Source organism: Lactuca virosa, chromosome 2, assembly GCF_052849685.1.
Source record: "Lactuca virosa cultivar CGN04683 chromosome 2, Lactuca_virosa_CGN04683_v6, whole genome shotgun sequence".
In the NCBI taxonomy this organism is placed as follows: Eukaryota; Viridiplantae; Streptophyta; class Magnoliopsida; order Asterales; family Asteraceae; genus Lactuca; species Lactuca virosa.
In genome coordinates this window covers 34,822,867-34,843,903 of record NC_136427.1, presented here as the reverse complement: position 1 = coordinate 34,843,903, position 21,037 = coordinate 34,822,867, and the positions used below count along the sequence as shown (strand labels likewise).

Here is a 21,037-nt window from a genome sequence, read left to right as displayed (position 1 = left end):
TTCAAGGCGTACGCCCAACGTAGGTGGAGGTACGCCCAGCGTACGCTAAAAGTCATGAAACCCTAAATCTGGGTTGAGCACTATATATAGAACATAATGGCTTCAACCCTAGCCCCCATATCAGCCTCCCTCACCTCAGAAGAAACCCTAAAACGTTCCAACCTCCATTTTTGGAGATTTTGACCTTGGAGAACCCATTTTGGTGGTTTAAGCTTGAAAGAGGAAAAGAGGAAGTTGTCAAAGAAGGAGTTGGGTGGCTGGAGCTTGTAGATCTGGGAAGGCATCATCTTCTGGAGTCCATTTGAGGTATAAAGTCTCTTTCTTGACATCTATTTTGTGTAGATCTAGGTGTTATGAGGTTTTGACACCATTTCTTGTCCTAAAAACCCCAAAGTTATGCATGATGCGAGTTGGTCGAGATTAGCTGTCCTTTCAGACCCTATGCGAGGTCTTGAGTGAGAAAAATGAGGTCCCAAAGGCTTTGATTGTCTCATGTGTGATGTAGGTGGGTATTAATGGATTAAGACCTTGAGTTAAGAGCTTTATGGACGTCCCAAGTAATAAAGTTTGAGACTTTATGAATCCTAGGCATGTTTGGTCGATGGATCTGAAGTTTGGGCTTAAGAGCTTAAGCCATTAAGAACTTATGTGGAATTTTGGTTCAGCGATATTACGCCCCGCGTAAGTTGATGTACGCCCAGCGTAATCACTATTCTGCCTGTACGCTTAGCGTACATGGGGGTACGCCCCGCGTACTCTGTCTGTTTGGATCATGAGTTTTTGGGCCATGGTTTGGGGAATGTTTCGATATTTGGGCCTTAGTGGGCCATCAGAAATCATATTATATGGACCAAGGAATATATTTTGTGCTTAGGGTGAGGCCCATTAAGGGATTGGGCCCAATATAGCAAATTGGGCCATTAGTGGGTCACTAGTGGGCTTGAGAGCTTACCTAGTGTTGGGCCCTTCATTCTATGGTGTTGGGCCTTAGTCTTGGACCAGATTGGGTTAAGGGTAAAAGGGTCAATTTACCCTTAGAAGGATATTGTTTTGGGCTAAGTGTTATTGTGGCATTGATAGTTCGGAGAGCTAGAGGAGCAGCAGTGCGGGGATTGTCAGATAGCAGCCAGAGGAGTACCAACAGTGTTTCAGCAGATCAATGTGAGTTATCCTCACTATAGCGACAGGGTCTACGGCACCAAGGCCGACCCTTTATCGGATGGAAATCCGGGTAGTTGTTATTATGTTATTGCTTTGTTATGTCTGCATCCTGGTAGTTAGGATGGTATGTGATAGAGACCTGGTTAAGGTCGGTACCCGGGATATAGGGTAATGTTATGCTAGTGACCGGTTAGGTCGGAATCCTGGTTAGGATGTTGATATGCTATGTGATCTGTTAGACTGCTTGTCTGGTTAGAGATTTGTTATGTGATTGATTGTTTATGTGCATATGGTGGTTTGGACGGGGGTTGGGTTGAGGCGGGTCCTGCTTTGTGTTGTAGGCCAACATACCCAAGGCGAACCGGATATTCCGAAGGCCCAGCGAGCGGTACGGATAGGCTGAAGGCACCAAGAGGGCGGACCAGACGTGCCGAGGCTCGGAGAGTGGACCAGGCCGACTGAAGGCCCGGTGCGGGCGGACCAGTCATACTGTAGACTCAGAGAGTGGACCAGGTGGATTGAAGGCCCGGTGCGGGCGGACCAATCACACTGTAGACTCGATGTACATGGCTAGACTCGGAGGGTGGACCAGGTGGACTGAAGGCCCGGCGCGGGCGGACTAGTCACACAGTAGACCCGATATACGTGGCTGTTCTATTTATGATATGATATGTGTATGGTATGTGTGGTTGGTATTTTGGGGGTAACTCACTAAGCTTTCGGGCTTACAGTGGTAGTGTTATGTTTCAGGTACTTCAGGAGATCGTGGCAAGGCAAAGGCGTGATCGTACCGCTCCTCATGTTTTATGATATGGTTCTGGGGATACTCTGATGTTTAAATAATTTTGAAAACGAAATGTATGAACTTATTGGTTTTTGAATGAAGTAAAATGTTTTAATTTTGCTGAATTTTTATGGGTGTTACAGTTCAGTAGGGTTTGGTTACGGGTCACGGGTTCGTAGCGAAGGGAGAGGGACAATAGTGTTCATGTGTAAGAATGGTGAGCACCATATACTGCGAGACGTATACTACATACCGAGTCTTTGCACCAACGTTATAAGTTTAGGTCAATTGGTTGAAGGCAGTGACAGAATCGTGATGCTCTGATCATACTTGTGGGTCCATGATGTGAGAGGTAGACTTCTTATGAAGGTCAATAAATCAATCAACTGGTTGTACAAGATCGAGTTAGAAAACATTAACTCAAGATGCTTAATTGCAACTAGCAATGAATCATGCAAGTTATGGAACGCACCTATGGGTCATGTGGGTTATAATGCACTCAAGCTCATGTAAGATAAAAGAAATGGTAATGGGATTGCCAACGATAATAAGTCCTACAGTGATGTGTGAAGGCTTGTTTAGTAGGCAAACAAACACGAAAACCTTACCCAACTTCAAAGCAAAGAAAAGATTGGAATTTGTACATGGGGATCTCTGTGGTCCAATCTCACCACCCACACCTGCAGGGAACATGTACTTTTTCTTGTTAGTTGATGATTTCAGTCAGGTTATGTGAATCTACCTGTTGCAAACAAAAGACCAAACACCTGGTATGTTTAAGAAATTTCGGGTAGCGGTAGAGGCTGAACCAGAAGAAAAAATTAGGGTGCTCCGGTCAGATCGTGGCGGGGAATTTCTGTCTAAGGAATTCACCTCATATTGTGAAGAAACTGGATTGATACGACACTACACGACCCCGTACTCCCCTAAACAGAACAGAGTAGTGGAGAGATGTAACCATACTATTGTGGAGATGGCGAGAAGCTCAGTCAAAACCATGCAAGTTACCAAGACGTTGTGGGGTGAGGCAATGGGTAATACGGTGTGCATTTTAAACCATGCAACCATAAGAGCCCGAGAGAACTCAACCCCGTATCACATGTGTACCGAAAGAAAGCCTAATATCGAACATGTAAAGGTGTTTGGATGCGTTGCTCATATGAAGGTGACGAGGACACATCTTAGTAAGCTTGTTGATCGGAGTAAAAAGATGGTTCATTTGGGAACTAAGATGGGAAAAAAAGCTTACATGCTACTAGATCCGAACACTGGTGCTATCAGCATCAGCAGAGACGTTTGCTTTGATGAATACTAGGTATGGCCATGGGGAGAGGAAAATAAGATCAAGGATACACCTGGAATGACCTTCACTGTTCAGGGATTTGCACCATTGGAAGTAAAAGAAAATTTCAGTGAACCAGAACCCTACACACTTGTATACCATGAGGACTTGAATGATCAAAGTATGGAGATGCCTAAAGTAGAGACCTCACAGGATCCAACATTACAACCTAGCCCACATGCGGGCACACCCACATCATCAACACTAGAAAGCTCAACCGGCTCCACGAGTACTATGTCAAGCTCTACTGGTGGAGGAGCTCCTAAGAGGTATAGACTTCTAACTGATCTGTATGATGAATGTGAACAGATTTTGCTGTTGAATGATTATAAAGAACCAACCACACATGTTATAGCTAGCAAATACAATGAGGTGAATAGTGGAATGAAATGTGATCTTGATGCAATTGTAAAGAACAAAACATTGACTCTTGTAGATCTAGCACCGAGTTGAAAAACAATCATGCTCAAATGGGTCTACAAGGTGGAAAAGGATCCGAGTGCAAAGGTATTGAAGCATAAAGCTCATTTAGTGGCGAAGGGATATGTCCAGAAAGAAGGCATAGACTTCGATGAGGTATTTTCTCTAGTGGCTCGAATGGAAACTATCCGTATTCTACTTGCACTTTCAGGTAATAACAGATGGGTTGTGCACCACCTCGTCAAATCTGCATTCCTAAATGGTGAGCTGGAATAAGAAGTTTATGTGACCCAACTGGAGGGCTTTGTGAATCATGATCAACCAAACAAGGTGTACAAGTTAACCTAGGCATTATACGGACTTCGACAAGCACCAAAAGCTTAGAATTCAAGACTCGATAGGTATCTCAAGAAAATTGGGTTCAAAAGGTGCTTGTAAGAATATCTTGCATATACAAGGAACACAAAGGGAAAAACACGGATCGTGGGTGTGTATGTAAATGACCTCATAGTTATAGGTGACTGTGACAATGAGATAAAACGCTTCAAAGAACATATGAACAGGGAATTTGAGATGAGTGATCTGGGAAAACTCTCATATTATCTTGGAATTGAAGTCCATCAACCTGAAGGAACATTCACCTGAAGCAAACAACATATGCCAAGAAAATACTAGCTAAGACTGGAATGAAGGAGTGCAATCCCTCTAAGTACCCAATGGAACCTAAATTGGAACTAACCAAGGATGAGGATGGAGTACAGGTTAATGTCACAGAGTATAAGAGCGTGGTTGGTGGATTGCGATACCTGACCCATACCCGACCCGACATAAATTATGTTGTTGGGCTGGTAAGTAGATTCATGGAGAGACCCACAATTCAACATATGAAAGCAGTGAAACACATCTTGAGGTATGTGAAAGGGACCATAGAATATGGTCTGGTCTATGGAAAGGGTAATAGAGAAAGTGTTATCACCGGGTACACTGATAGCGACTTAGCAAGAGATATGAAAGATAGAAGAACCAAGAGTGAATAACATTTTATCTAAATGAGAATTTGGTTACATGGGGATCATTAAAGCAGCATTGTGTAGCCCTTTCATCATGTGAAGCAGAATTCATGGCAGCCACCTCAGCCACATGCCAAGCGATTTGGATCAGACGACTGCTAAATGAAGTAACTAACTACAAGATCAAGGCACCGCTGTTGTAGGACTTGGCAAAATATCATGTATTCCATGGGAGAAGCAAACATATTGACACGAGATACCATTTCATTCGTGAACGTGTGGAGGAAAATGATATTGTTGTCTGTCACACCCCAAAACCTAAGAACGGCGGAAATGTTCTGGGTCGGAGGACGTCATGTACAGTATCACAACAATGAATAGTAGTAAACAAGCAACAACATCATTCATTGCATTAATAGTATAATTTTAATACAAGTGTATTCTGTCAAATTATATAGACACCAAAGTATAAATCAAAATGAAAGATGAGTCTTGAATAAGCTCCATCTTCTCTAAACCTTGCATCTGTACCTGTCTACTGATGACCTGAGGATACAAGTTATTTTGAAAGAGAGTATCAGCTTTGAAGTTGGTGAGATCATAAGTATTTTAGTGTCTGTATTTGTGAAAAGCATTTGTAGTATGAATTTGTAAGTATGTGAAGTTTAAGTATGTAAAAGTTTTGAACCTTCTAGAAAACCCTATGTTTCCTACTAAAAATAGCCTTCTACCAAGGCATCTAGTATCTATCTGTGTCTCATGTAAGAGTGTGTATTTTCCCAAATCTGACTATCATTATCCAAAAATATAGCTTCTACGTTACCGTGCATCGTGTGAATGTTCACGAAGTGAATGTAATGGGAAAATAACCTAGTACTGTAGTATTATGAAAAGTGACTACTGTTGTACTAACTACCTTAAACCAATTGTATATTTTAAGGCAACATGTGATCGGCCTGTATCCTGCTACCGACTCAATAGTAAAACGATAATGTAAGATGTCGTAAAAATGACGTTTGGCACCCGTAGACTTGCAAGTCCCACTGTAGCGAGCAGCAAGGTGTAGGATAGTCAATCCAGTATAGATCTATACACAAACTCATACGCTCCCCAATTAAGGAGATTCTGGATACAAAAACAGTTATGGCAGGTAGTGCCCTGACCCGTTTAATGGCTCACATAAATATATAAATGTATATATAATGTATTTGTGTGCTAGCTGTATTGTATGTTCTTCTTCTGTCTAGCCTGTATTGTGTGCTCTCTCTCCATCTAGCATGTATTGGAATGTTCTGTGTGCTCTCTCTCTATCTAGCATGTATTGGAATGTTCTGTGTGCTCTCTCTCTATCTAGCATGTATTGGAATGTTCTGTGTGCTCTCTCTCTATCTAGCATGTATTGGAATGTTCTGTGTGCTCTTGCTCTATCTAGCATGTATTGACTCATGAATGAACTGACTCTTTGTATGATTCATTGTTCTAGTATTAGTATCTTCCTAAACTACCCCTATAGTAGTTTACTAGCAATGTAGGAACATGAATGTATACCCTTGCTACCCAAGGGTATCGAATCGACTGGAAGAACCTTTTATGACTATATATGTACACATAATACATAACTAATATTTAAACGACCTTCGGACGGATACCTGATACTCACCAGACCACATCCAAATCGAGGAAAAGGAAATAAAGCGGATAGCCTTCCTAGGTCCTTTAAACATTTCTTATATAACTATACATATATAGGCATGCAATTTATAATATAAAGAAATAAAAGAAGTTTTGTAAAATCTTTAAAGAGTTTAAAGTACTAAGAAGATGACTTGATGTCAGTTTGTAAAATGATTTGAAAGCAGTATATAAGAACATATATAAGTATAAGGAAAACCTTTGTTTGAAACACTATTGTAACAAAGTTTTGAAAAGAAACATTCTGTAAGTAAGACAGTTTGATAAAGAGTTTAAAACAAGTAAAAACGTTTTGGAAAGCTATTTGAAGTAATCTGTTTGGTAAAACAGCTAAAAGTGTAGTAAATACATTTGTATGCTAGTTACTAATCACATGTGATTGATGTAATAACTAGCATGATTCAACTTGTATCCCCCCCCATAAAAGCATTTAAAAACATTTAAAAGGTTAATTAAGGGGTATGAACTCACCTGTAGCAAGTGGTTGGGATTGAACGACTGAATAGGATGTTAGGTGTCAAGTGAAGACTTGAACACACTCTATGATCCTAGATAACATATAATATCACAAATATGTATTCAATTACTCTTTAAACAGCTAAATAACAAAGTTAAAACATCCTAAGACATGTTAAACACTTTATATAAGTGTTATAAGCGCTAAGGATTGCATCTAAGTGTTGTAGGGAAAGGCTAGTGTGCTTGGGGTTCAAGGAAAACTCCAATAGGGAGTTTACGGTTTTGTGGTCACAACCAAAAGAGTTTACGGTCGTAAACTCTTGGGTTTACGGCCGTAAGCTCACACACTTTTGACCATTTGTTGTTTGAAGCCTTAAGAAGTCCCTAGAAGCTTTTCTACTTGAAGGATGTGACTAAGGAAGGAACTAGGGCACCATTTCACTCCTATTTGAAGTTTACGGTTCTTAAACCATTTTCCTTTGAGTTTACTACCGTAAACTCATAAGGTTTATGGTATTTGGGGGGTTTTCAAGTCCTTAGCTCATCAAGGTAATTGTCTAGGTTAGATTCTAAGCATAAGGAAGGAATATGGGCCATTTATACATACTTTGGGGTGTTTATGGTTTTGGGAGATTCCCAAACCGTAAACACATATAAATGAGGGATTTTGGTGTTTTTCATGGGCTTAAACACATCAAGGAAAGATCTAGAAATGTTTCCAAGGCTTGTGAAGCACTAAGGCACCCTAAGGCACCTTTTGGCACCTTAATTTGGGGTTTACGGTCCAAGAACATTCTTGGACCGTAAACACCTTGATCTTGGTGTTCTTGGGACATTTTCTTGATGTAAACATGTATAACAAGCTTAAACATACTCTAGGATAGAAGTACTTACGATATAGGAGCTTGAAATGAGCCAATAGTCCAAGAACACTAGTGTGTGTTCTTGGTGTTCTTGGTGAAACTTGAAGATTGACCCTTTTGGAATGATTTCACGGATAGAAGTGTGTTAAAACACTAGATTAAGTCATATAACAACTTAAGAAAGCTAGAAACACTTACTAGATTGATGATCTCGGAAAGTTTTTGGATGATACTTGAGAGAAAAGCTAGTTTGGATCTTGAGATTTGGAAAAAGTATAAATAATGACAAGTGTCATATATATATACTCCCAAATTTAGGGTTTTTGGCTGTAAATATTTTATTCAGGCATTAAACTCCAATTCCTTGGAGTTTAGGAATAATAGTGATGCACTATAACCCTAGGGCATCCTCTCTCCTGATATCTCCTAAAGTGTAAATCCTATAATACTCAAACTTATTCCAAAAAGTTTGAAACTTAGCAGCAACTTTTCTGACTTCTATTGAATTGAAGGGTTATTCAGAATAGAAAATTTTGGGTTGTCACATTGTCCAGCATGTGTGCAGCAAGAAACAAAGAGCCGACATCTTTACTAAGTCAGTGTGGAAGACTCAATTTCTGGAGATGAGAGACATGATGGGAGTACAACAGGTAACAAGTTCTGAAGTTAAAAGCAATGGCATGACCTGGACACTTTGGATCAATGGAGAGCATGTTGGATTTAATCCAAACCTGTTAAAAAGACCACTACTACAAAATAGAGCATTATCGACAGCCAAAACCATCTGTAATCCGTTTACTGACGGAATTATAACATACCAAAATCCGTCGGTATATTCTCGTCGCTAATTGTTTGCAACAGATTTCCGACGGCTACGACAAATTTTTAGCGACAGATTTTTTCGTCGGTGATTAGTAATGGAACACCGACAATACTTTTTGCAACGGATTACCGATGGAATGTGTTTGCAACGGATTACCGACGGAATGTGATTGCAACGGATTACCGACGGAGCGTCTTTCAATGGATTACCGACGGAATGTTGTTTGAAGCCTTAAGAAGTCCCTAGAAGCTTTTCTACTTGAAGGATGTGACTAAGGAAGGAACTAGGGCACCATTTCACTCCTATTTGGAGTTTACGGTTCTTAAACCATTTTCCTTTGAGTTTACTACTGTAAACTCATAAGGTTTATGGTATTTTGGGGGTTTTCAAGTCCTTAGCTCATCAAGGTAATTGTCTAGGTTAGATTCTAGGCATAAGGAAGGAATATGGGCCATTTATACATACTTTGGGGTGTTTACGGTTTTGGGAGATTCCCAAACCGTAAACACATATAAATGAGGGAATTTGGTGTTTTTCATGGGCTTAAACACATCAAGGAAAGATCTAGAAATGTTTCCAAGGCTTGTGAAGGACTAAGGCACCCTTTGGCACCTTAATTTGGGGTTTACGGTCCAAGAACATTCTTGGACCGTAAACACCTTGATCTTGGTGTTCTTGGGACATTTTCTTGATGTAAACATGTATAAAAAGCTTAAACATACTCTAGGATAGAAGTACTTAAGATATAGGAGCTTGAAATGAGCCAATAGTCCAAGAACACTAGTGTGTGTTCTTGGTGAAACTTGAAGATTGACCCTTTTGGAATGATTTCACGGATAGAAGTGTGTTAAAACACTAGATTAAGTCATATAACAACTTAAGAAAGCTAGAAACACTTACTAGATTGATGATCTCGGAAAGTTTTTGGATGATACTTGAGAGAAAAGCTAGTTTGGATCTTAAGATTTGGAAAAAGTGTAAATAATGACAAGTGTCATATATATATACTTCCAAATTTAGGGTTTTTGGCTGTAAATATTTTATTCAGGCATTAAACTCCAATTCCTTGGAGTTTAGGAATAATAGTGATGCACTATAACCCTAGGGCATCCTCTCTCCTGATATCTCCTAAAGTGTAAATCCTATAATACTCAAACTTATTCCAAAAAGTTTGAAACTTAGCAGCAACTTTTCCGACTTCTATTGAATTGAAGGGTTATTCAGAATAGAAAATTTTGGGTTGTCACATCATCCCTCCCTTAGGAGGAATTTCGTCCCGAAATTAGAATTTAGGTAAGGAAGTAGGCATGAATAATCGAGCCAAGAAGTGGGGATGCTTCCTAATCGATTGATTCTCGCGCTCTTAAGTGAATATAGGTCCTCGGTTGGCATTCCAGCGAACCTTCACTAATGGGCAACGGCTATGAATCGTTCGCATGGCCTCTCGGTCCATGGTCGCTACGGTTCTTCCACGCAGGTGAGGCTCTTGTGGAACTCGATCTCTTCAAGTGGGATTTCAAGAGTCTCTTCGGATAGATACTTTTACAAGTTCGAAACGTGGAGAAAAGAATGTACGTTACTAAGCTCACAGGGTAGATTGAGTTTGTGAGTTACAGGGCCGATTTTGGCAAGAATCTCGGAGGTCCTGACTATCTCGAATTTAGCCTTCCACGCTTTGCAAAACGGATAAAGCCTTCCCAGAGTGAGAATTTCCAAAGGATTTGGTCTCTCAATTCTATTGCTGAGTAGTTTGCTAAGTTGTCCGGACTGTTCTTGTATCTCCGTAGGTGTTTAGACTGTAGGGCGATCTGGTTACAGGAGTCGTACTGGGTTCTAAGTTTGTTCACATGACAATGCGATTACTCGTAGTCTTGGGCAGTCTCCGTCCCGAAGTTCAAATTAGAAGTCATACATGGTTCATCGATCACAGTCTCGGGTATACGAGTCGTATATAATTAAGATTGAAAAGGTAGTCGAATAAATGATTCTTCTTTAAGCTCACATCCCAACGAGGAAAAGAACTTAAGGTGGAATCATCAATTCTAAACCTGTAGAACCTTGATTATATACCACCCTTGTGTATACCTTCTCTAGTGATAGATCAATCGTATGGATCTTCGGGTTGAACTTGACGTACCGTACGAGTATTTCTTCGGGGAAGCTTGCTGAGGTTTCTTCGGAAAGGATAAGAAACATGAGGTACCCTACGCGTGAGTACTTCGGAGCTCTGAAATGACGGCTTCGCTAAAAAGACGTGTACGGAGAAAGAGATGTATGTATGACACTGGTATGGTGTGGATCGAATTGAACCTAGCGGTATGATAATATCGAACTCACTTGGGAATAAAGACATTTAGACTTGATCATAAAGGCGTTACAGACAAAAATTCAACAGTGCAACTTTTAACAGAGTTTCAGTACTATAGATTCACTACTAGACTATTGCTGCGAACTAGGTATACTACAAAAGAAAAGTATACACAGCACGAGTATCCCTTTACTGACGGGATCTCGCAAAAGGTAAGACTCAAGTTGCACTAGTTTTAAGCAGTTTAAGTGTCTGTTACAACGAACGCCTTAGATACTCGAACGAGGGTCCGACGTAGTCTCTCCTGCAGCTGTGATCCTTAGTATTTTTCCGTCTGCGCCGGAGTTCTTCGTTATCAGGCAATCCTTCTCGAGATGTCCTATCTCACCACATTGGTGACATATCCGGCTAGCACCAATATCGGTGGTGGAAGTGATGTGTCGAGTCAGAGTTATGTGGACACGAGTGCCCTCCTCGTTCGTCCATTTTCAAAATTTCCTTTTAAAGTGACCTGCTTTACTATCACTCTTCGAAGCCTGGTTGACCTCAATGCCCGGGGCTTGAGTGATGGGTCGTGCCGGTGCTCCACAGCTATGAGCATGGTGCCCTATTTTTAGGCAATTGCAACATTGCATTTCATGGCAAGCCCGATGATGATGGAAACTACACTTATCACACTTTGGAAGTTTTCCTTCGTATGGCCTGCTTGGTACTGGGATGGCAGAGGTTTCCGCTTGTTGTTGTTGCATGGCGAGTCTTTGGGATCGCATGCGTTCCTTCTGGGCTTGGCGCTTTCGTTTCCTATTCACTGTTTTTCGGCTTTGCGAGTCTGTGACTGTTATTGTTTAATGACTTCCTGTATTGATACTATGATCGGTATTTTCAACCCCTTCGTCAGCATTGCTTGTGTTAATAGCGCTGCGGTTTGTGAGGATTGCTGCCACGGCAGCCGTCACGGCAGTTGTAACTGCGGCTTGAAAAGTAGCAGCGTCCATAGGAAAGGCGAGGGTTTCGTTGTTCGTCTGACTGTTTCCAGTTGACGACATGATTCTGTAGCACGAAAGACAAGGAGTTCGTGAGGGACTAAGATTGAACCTAGATTATCTTGATTTTGACTAAGAGATGAGTTATTATACATGAACACTTAGCTTATACACATTATGATATAATCAAGACTGGGCGGATAGTAAAATTTTGGATTCTACTTTAGTTTCACATCCCAACGAGGAAAAGAAACTAAGTTAGAAATCTCACATTCTATTGTCTACAAGGTCTTCATTATATATAATTTGGGAATGTATAAGCGAGGAAATCATAATAATAACCTTCTTACTAATCCGTCTTAATGAACTAGGGTTTCTAGAAAAGGCTACTATTGAACCTAGATGTATTTCGATCGATCACTTAAAGAGTAGAAGTATGTTCTCACAGGTTTGACCTACATCCCTATGATGCAGTCCTAATACGGAGTAGAAGTGAGTTCGTAGAATGGTCTGATGACGCTTGATGTCTAAAACCGAGAACTTGCGGTTGGTAAATAATATGATCCAACCATGGATAAAGAATCGGGAATGATCCCATAGCTAAATTACCCTAGTTCTATAACTCGACTAGAGTGGGTTTCAGATAGACTCTCATGATGGCATGATGAAAGTACTTGAATAAAGAATGACACGGAAGTTAGCCGACTGTCAATATCTTGGATATTTATGACGTAATAAGTCCGGGAAAATTGACCTTATAGAAGGTCTTACATCGTAACCAGAGTGGAAAGGTTTTGGCCGCATAAAGGCCTAACTAAAAGTACCTAAAGTACAAGATAGTTTTATAGAAAAATGCCACTTAGGACATAGATAGGAAAGCGATTCGTTATAACAGGGAAAGGAAGTAAGGCATCTACTACTGGTGACGGTCATCCCTCTGGTGAACCCTTAGATCGGCCAGTTGACGTTCCACATCAAGCAGGTGTCTTTCGTACACCCTCTGGCGTACTCAGAGTTCTATGACTTCAGCTCGTGATTCAGCCAGTGCTTGCAGCAGGGTTTCGTGATCTCTCTCAGATCTCTCACGAGCATCTTCCAGGCGAATGGTGCAGAGGGTATGCATTCTTGCATAGGCGACAACTTCTGTGATCTGATGTAGGGCTGTCCTGCCTTGAATCTCATTCCGGGCCACTCTACGGACCAGGATTGGCAAGACTCTGTCAGCTGAGCCCCCTTCGCTTAGATCATAAAGCTTCGGTCTCCATTAAATGGCATGGGCTGATCCTGCCCTTGGCTCCATGTTTCCAAGCATTGCACCCACTGAGGCGTCGGGCCTTGAAAAGTCGGACGAGGGTTATGATTCAGAAAGGGAGCTGCCTGGGGTAGGTTCTCAACCTCGGGTTCGGAGTTAGCATCGTCTGAAAGGTCTTCATCATGGTGATCATTCACAGGGATAGGATGATCATTCTCTGGTTCTTCTTCAAACCATCCAGCAATGACTTCGTTCGGAAGGTACTGGTTGCCATGGGGATGGAGTCGAGCCATGTTATCTATGCGAGAAAGGAGAAAATGAGAACTAACTAAATAATTATAATATGATCTTTATCAGTTGCTTCAATACTTGTTTAGTGCATACCAGTTATATGTATTTAGGATAGGATAGACCTTCGAATAAGTGACTCTAACCCTAAGCCCCCAACCCAACGAGGACAGGATATAAAGCAAAGATTCACAGATTCTAAGTCTATGACATCCTAGCACATATAACCTTAGTGTATCCACTAAACAACTATCGACATACTAATAAAATCTATTTAGTTCTCAGATAAGCAATTACAGTAACACTAAATACCCCTATGGTATTTTAAGTTTAGGTTCTATTGTTCTCATTGTGGTATTTTTGGTAAGATTTTAGACTTGTTGCAACCTCACAACCACACTTAGTCACATGCTAGTCAGCCCCCGGATAATATAGTTGATCAGGCTATATCTTCCCAGAATTGACTATATGTCTCTAAGTCTACTTGTGGTGCCCAACAATCGTAATTCTTTTGTACTGTCCTAGTGACACTGATTTTAGTATGAATGCAGGCACGTATACTTATTTAAATATTTTATTATTTAAAGTATAAACTCTTGGTTAGAGTATTTTGATCCCATTGTATTTATAGTTAGTATATCTTTTATAGGTTGATATACTTAATTCACTATAAACAATGCTCTGATACCAATCTGTCACACCCCAAAACCTAAGAACGGCGGAAACGTTCTGGGTCGGAGGACGTCATGTACAGTATCACAACAATGAATAGTAGTAAACAAGCAACAACATCATCCATTGCATTAATAGTATAATTTTAATACAAGTGTATTCTGTCAAATTATATAGACACCAAAGTATAAATCAAAATGAAAGATGAGTCTTGAATAAGCTCCATCTTCTCTAAAGCTTGCATCTGTACCTGTCTACTGATGACCTGAGGATACAAGTTATTTTGAAAGAGAGTATCAGCTTTAAAGTTGGTGAGATCATAAGTATTTTAGTGTCTGTATTTGTGAAAAGCATTTGTAGTATGAATTTGTAAGTATGTGAAGTTTAAGTATGTAAAAGTTTTGAACCTTCTAGAAAACCCTATGTTTCCTACTAAAAGTAGCCTTCTACCAAGGCATCTAGTATCTATATGTGTCTCATGTAAGAGTATGTATTTTCCCAAATCTGACTATCATTATCCAAAACTATAGCTTCTACATTATCGTGCATCGTGTGAATGTTCACGAAGTGAATGTAATGGGAAAATAACCTAGTACTGTAGTATTACGAAAACTGACTACTGCTGTAATAACTATCTTAAACCAATTGTATATTTTAAGGCAACATCTGATCGGCCTGTATCCTGCTACCGACTCAATAGTAAAATGACAATGTAAGATGTCGTAAAAATGACGTTTGGCACCCGTAGACTTGCAAGTCCCACTGTAGCGAGCAGCAAGGTGTAGGATAGTCAATCCAGTATAGATCTATACACAAACTCATACGCTCCCCAATTAAGGAGATTCTGGATACAAAAACAGTTATGGCAGGTAGTGCCCTGACCCGTTTAATGGCTCACATAAATATATAAATGTATATGTAATGTATTTGTGTGCTAGCTGTATTGTATGTTCTTCTTCTGTCTAGCCTGTATTGTGTGCTCTCTCTCCATCTAGCATGTATTGGAATGTTCTGTGTGCTCTCTCTCTATCTAGCATGTATTGGAATGTTATGTGTGCTCTCTCTCTATCTAGCATGTATTGGAATGTTCTGTGTGCTCTCTCTCTATCTAGCATGTATTGGAATGTTCTGTGTACTCTCGCTCTATCTAGCATGTATTGACTCATGAATGAACTGACTCTTTGTACGATTCATTGTTCTAGTATTAGTATCTTCCTAAACTACCCCTATAGTAGTTTACTAGCAATGTAGGAACATGAATGTATACCCTTGCTACCCAAGGGTATCGAATCGACTGGAAGAACCTTTTATGACTATATATGTACACATGATACATAACTAATATTTAAATGACCTTCGGACGGATACCTGATACTCACCAGACCACATCCAAATCGAGGAAAAGGAAATAAAGCGGATAGCCTTCCTAGGTCCTTTAAACATTTCTTATATAACTGTACATATATAGGCATGCAATTTATAATATAAAGAAATAAAAGAAGTTTTGTAAAATCTTTAAAGAGTTTAAAGTACTAAGAAGATGACTTGATGTCAGTTTGTAAAATGATTTGAAAGCAGTAAATAAGAACATATATAAGTATAAGGAAAACCTTTGTTTGAAACACTATTGTAACAAAGTTTTGAAAAGAAACATTCTGTAAGTAAGACAGTTTGATAAAGAGTTTAAAACAAGTAAAAACGTTTTGGAAAGCTATTTGAAGTAATCTGTTTGGTAAAACAGCTAAAAGTGTAGTAAATACATTTGTATGCTAGTTACTAATCACATGTGATTGATGTAATAACTAGCATGATTCAACTTGTATCCCCCCCCCCCCATAAAAGCATTTAAAAACATTTAAAAGGTTAATTAAGGGGTATGAACTCACCTGTAGCAAGTGGTTGGGATTGAACGACTGAATAGGATGTTAGGTGTCAAGTGAAGACTTGAACACACTCTATGATCCTAGATAACATATAATATCACAAATATGTATTCAATTACTCTTTAAACAACTAAATAACAAAGTTAAAACATCCTAAGACATGTTAAACACTTTATATAAGTGTTATAAGCGCTAAGGATTGCATCTAAGTGTTGTAGGGAAAGGCTAGTGTGCTTGGGGTTCAAGGAAAACTCCAATAGGGAGTTTACGGTTTTGTGGTCACAACCAAAAGAGTTTACGGTCGTAAACTCTTGGGTTTACGGCCGTAAGCTCACACACTTTTGACCATTTGTTGTTTGAAGCCTTAAGAAGTCCCTAGAAGCTTTTCTACTTGAAGGATGTGACTAAGGAAGGAACTAGGGCACCATTTCACTCCTATTTGAAGTTTACGGTTCTTAAACCATTTTCCTTTGAGTTTACTACCGTAAACTCATAAGGTTTATGGTATTTGGGGGGTTTTCAAGTCCTTAGCTCATCAAGGTAATTGTCTAGGTTAGATTCTAAGCATAAGGAAGGAATATGGGCCATTTATACATACTTTGGGGTGTTTATGGTTTTGGGAGATTCCCAAACCGTAAACACATATAAATGAGGGATTTTGGTGTTTTTCATGGGCTTAAACACATCAAGGAAAGATCTAGAAATGTTTCCAAGGCTTGTGAAGCACTAAGGCACCCTAAGGCACCTTTTGGCACCTTAATTTGGGGTTTACGGTCCAAGAACATTCTTGGACCGTAAACACCTTGATCTTGGTGTTCTTGGGACATTTTCTTGATGTAAACATGTATAACAAGCTTAAACATACTCTAGGATAGAAGTACTTACGATATAGGAGCTTGAAATGAGCCAATAGTCCAAGAACACTAGTGTGTGTTCTTGGTGTTCTTGGTGAAACTTGAAGATTGACCCTTTTGGAATGATTTCACGGAAAGAAGTGTGTTAAAACACTAGATTAAGTCATATAACAACTTAAGAAAGCTAGAAACACTTACTAGATTGATGATCTCGGAAAGTTTTTGGATGATACTTGAGAGAAAAGCTAGTTTGGATCTTGAGATTTGGAAAAAGTATAAATAATGACAAGTGTCATATATATATACTCCCAAATTTAGGGTTTTTGGCTGTAAATATTTTATTCAGGCATTAAACTCCAATTCCTTGGAGTTTAGGAATAATAGTGATGCACTATAACCCTAGGGCATCCTCTCTCCTGATATCTCCTAAAGTGTAAATCCTATAATACTCAAACTTATTCCAAAAAGTTTGAAACTTAGCAGCAACTTTTCTGACTTCTATTGAATTGAAGGGTTATTCAGAATAGAAAATTTTGGGTTGTCACATTGTCCAGCATGTGTGCAGCAAGAAACAAAGAGCCGACATCTTTACTAAGTCAGTGTGGAAGACTCAATTTCTGGAGATGAGAGACATGATGGGAGTACAACAGGTAACAAGTTCTGAAGTTAAAAGCAATGGCATGACCTGGACACTTTGGATCAATGGAGAGCATGTTGGATTTAATCCAAACCTGTTAAAAAGACCACTACTACAAAATAGAGCATTATCGACAGCCAAAACCATCTGTAATCCGTTTACTGACGGAATTATAACATACCAAAATCCGTCGGTATATTCTCGTCGCTAATTGTTTGCAACAGATTTCCGACGGCTACGACAAATTTTTAGCGACAGATTTTTTCGTCGGTGATTAGTAATGGAACACCGACAATACTTTTTGCAACGGATTACCGACGGAATGTGTTTGCAACGGATTACCGACGGAATGTGATTGCAACGGATTACCGACGGAGCGTCTTTCAATGGATTACCGACGGAATGTGTTTGCAACGGATTTTTTGGTGACGGATTTCCGTCTCTAAGCCGTCAGTAAAAAGCGGTTTTTTTTATTTAAATAATAAAAAACATCATAAATGGTCCCAGTGGTTTCCCAAAATCTGAAGTTTAGTCCCCATGGTTTAAAAACCTCATAGATGGTCACTGTGCTTTCAAAAATTTTGACTATTGGTGCTTATTTCTAACTCCGTTAAGTTTGTTCTTGTTAACTAAATGGCATTTTCGTCATTTCACTACCACAGGGACCATTTATGATGTTTTCTTTAATTTTTTTTTTGAAAAAAAAAAGAAAAACTTAAATATAATTATTTAATTTATAAAAGCACTCTCTCTCTCTCTCTCTCTCTCTCTCTCTCTCTCTCTCTCTCTCTCTCTCTCTCTCTCTCTCTCTCTGGAACGTCATTAAGGATTTGAAGAACAAACCCACATTGATATCTTTCACTCCTTCATCTGTTCTAAAACCTGCAACATAACCTTAGCGACGTTACCGATTTAACAACCTCACCGCCATAGTCTTAATCAGAATCGTGCTCCAGCACAACACCACCATCCAGATTCGAAGCCGAAGGGTGTCCACAAGTTGTCGATCTCTTATGGGTCACTAGCAGAGGACCGATGGTGAGTGGTGAGGGAAAAAAGTACATGCGGTGAGTAAGGGAAGGGAGACAAGAGGGTACCACCGTCTTCCACCTCCATCCCCAAGTTGTTGATCTCCATCTCCAATGTCATCTGAAACATGTCCCTCTCTCCATCGCCGAACCTGAAAACCTCATAAGCCTCTCCTTCTTCATTGCCAGATCTGAATCCAGTATTGGAACAGATCTCGGCGGATGATCGATCGTGTTTTTCCCAAATGGGTCCTCCCCAAGAATTATTTTTTAAAGATCTGCAAGAGAGATCTTATGGGATCGATCCAGTGGAGGAGTATGGGCGACGATTTGAAGAAGCAAATGAAGATTAATCCCAAGAAAACGAAAATAAAAAATTTGAGCTTTGCTAGACACAAATAATGCCATCTGAATCTATGATTTCTCTTAATAATTCCATCTCAATCTATGAGCTTTGCAAGAAAACGAAACTAAAAGATCTATGATTTTCTTAATCCCAATAAAACCATACTAAAACGTGATCATGGCACAAGGTAGACGGGATCCATACTAGAACACCGGATTTAGCAATGGGACTCTACAGTTCAATGAGAGGGATAGAGTGATTGGGTTTGGCAAATTTTGTGTTCTTCGATGGTGACCTAACAGCGCTGATGTTTCATAAAGGATCCATCGAGAGAGACCCACTGAGAAATGAAGAAGATTGTTATGTAGTATGTGATGCCAGGATTGAGAAGAGTTTTTTATGGTTCTCCAGTAGGATTAAACTCATAGGATTAAACTCATATTTCCATGAAGGGTTTAAGGATTATCGAAGGAAAAGTGGGGGTAAGATTGGGTTAATGGCATCTAGAAGAGAGAGAGAGAGAGAGAGAGAGAGAGAGAGAGAGAGAGAGAGAGATTTTATTAATTTTTTCTTTTTGTTTCCAAAAAAATAAGATAAAACATCATAAATGGTCCCTATGGTAGTGAAATGACAAAAATACCTTTCAGCTAACGGACAAACTTAACGGAGTTAGCAATAAAGACCAATCGTCAAAAGTTTTGAAAGCACAGGGACCATCTATGAGGTTTTTAAACCATGAGGACTAAACTTCAGATATTAGGAAACCACAGGGACCATTTATGATTTTTTTTCTTTAAATAATTACATAAAAATCCACATTCTTCAATATTAACTGCACACAAATGTAATAAGAAAACACAAATCCAAGAAAAATATAATAGAAACATTTTTAAACAAATAATAGGTAATTCTAAAAAACTCTCATGCACAAAAATGTAATAAAAAACACAAAAAAAAAAAAAAATCGAATATAAACCACTCCCAAATAAGCTTCCATTCCGGTCTTGTTTGAAAATGGATGCCCAAAAACAAGCCGATCTTTTTTCATAAACGCATGCATAAAAGTAAAATTTTATATCTTATATAAATGAAAGCTAACCATCATTTATTAAAATATATTTCAATTGAATACCTGAAATCCATTAATGGTGTGGTAATATGGATCAAGTAACAAATTCGCAAGTGCAGTTGTGTTGTTCTATCACATCCATCACTGTAAAAAATATAACATATTTTTTTAACAATATAATAACTATTTTTAAAATAATAACTGAATTGAAAGAAAATAATTTTACCTGCAATGAACAAGCACAAGCACGAATGTTGACTCAATTGCAACACGATCAACAATCCAAACAGCTTATTGCTTAAATTACCTCCACCCCATGTCCATCCATCATTTCTCTATTAAAAAATTGATAATTTCAAGACTTTATAGATATAAATTTTCAACTAAAAATTAAAATTAATTATACCAAAAATGATGACATTCCATCTGCTGAAAAATGTACCTAGTCTTGAGTCGAACAATGTGGGAGAATGATTTTGGAAGAAACAAAATCTGTCAAAGGAATTAGAATCTAATGGACTCATAATTTGTCAAGCAATTGGTTCTTTCAGGAATGGAATATGGTATTCAATAGTACAGAATATATATATATATATATATATATATATATATATATATATATATATATATATATCTTTGTTCAATATTTTTGTTTATTGTTTTTATAAATACAATATATACATAATGAGGGTATTTTCGTATTTTACTAAAAAAGAAATAATGGAACTGAATTCCCTCAATCCGGCAATGGAATGGAATCCCAAATTCCAATTCCATCACACAAACCAAAGGAAGAAAAGATGTTACTAGAGTAAAAAAAATCTTACTTGTCTAATTTTCTCAATCCCAGTTGCAGCAGTGACATCAGGAAGTTGAAACGAATGTTTCTTTTCCTCTGCTACACGATTCAAAAGATGATTTCAAACTAAAAATATAAAACCATACAACAACATTATATTTTTCATACTAAAATATTGTAATAGGAAAAAACATGGAAGTATGATACTATAATAAACACTTCCTATTGCAGCAATGCTGCATTATTTCTTTTTATTACATACATTACAGCTAAAGATCGATCTTTTTTACTGTTATTTACTGTTCTAAATCACTTCTTGTTTAAAAGGTAAATTGTTCTATACAGAGCTATGAGTGTGAGAGTT

At 38.8% G+C, this 21,037-nt stretch overlaps 1 long non-coding RNA gene across 1 annotated transcript; it reads right to left on the bottom strand.

Moving 5' to 3' along the window:
• Positions 1–20,102: 20,102 nt before the first annotated feature.
• LOC145156294 (uncharacterized) lies at positions 20,103–20,778 on the bottom strand. Its single transcript, XR_013736596.1, has 3 exons — positions 20,702–20,778; positions 20,317–20,366; positions 20,103–20,209 (listed from the first exon to the last, which is right to left on the bottom strand). It is a non-coding gene; the product is annotated as an uncharacterized LOC145156294 (long non-coding RNA).
• Positions 20,779–21,037: the final 259 nt, after the last annotated feature.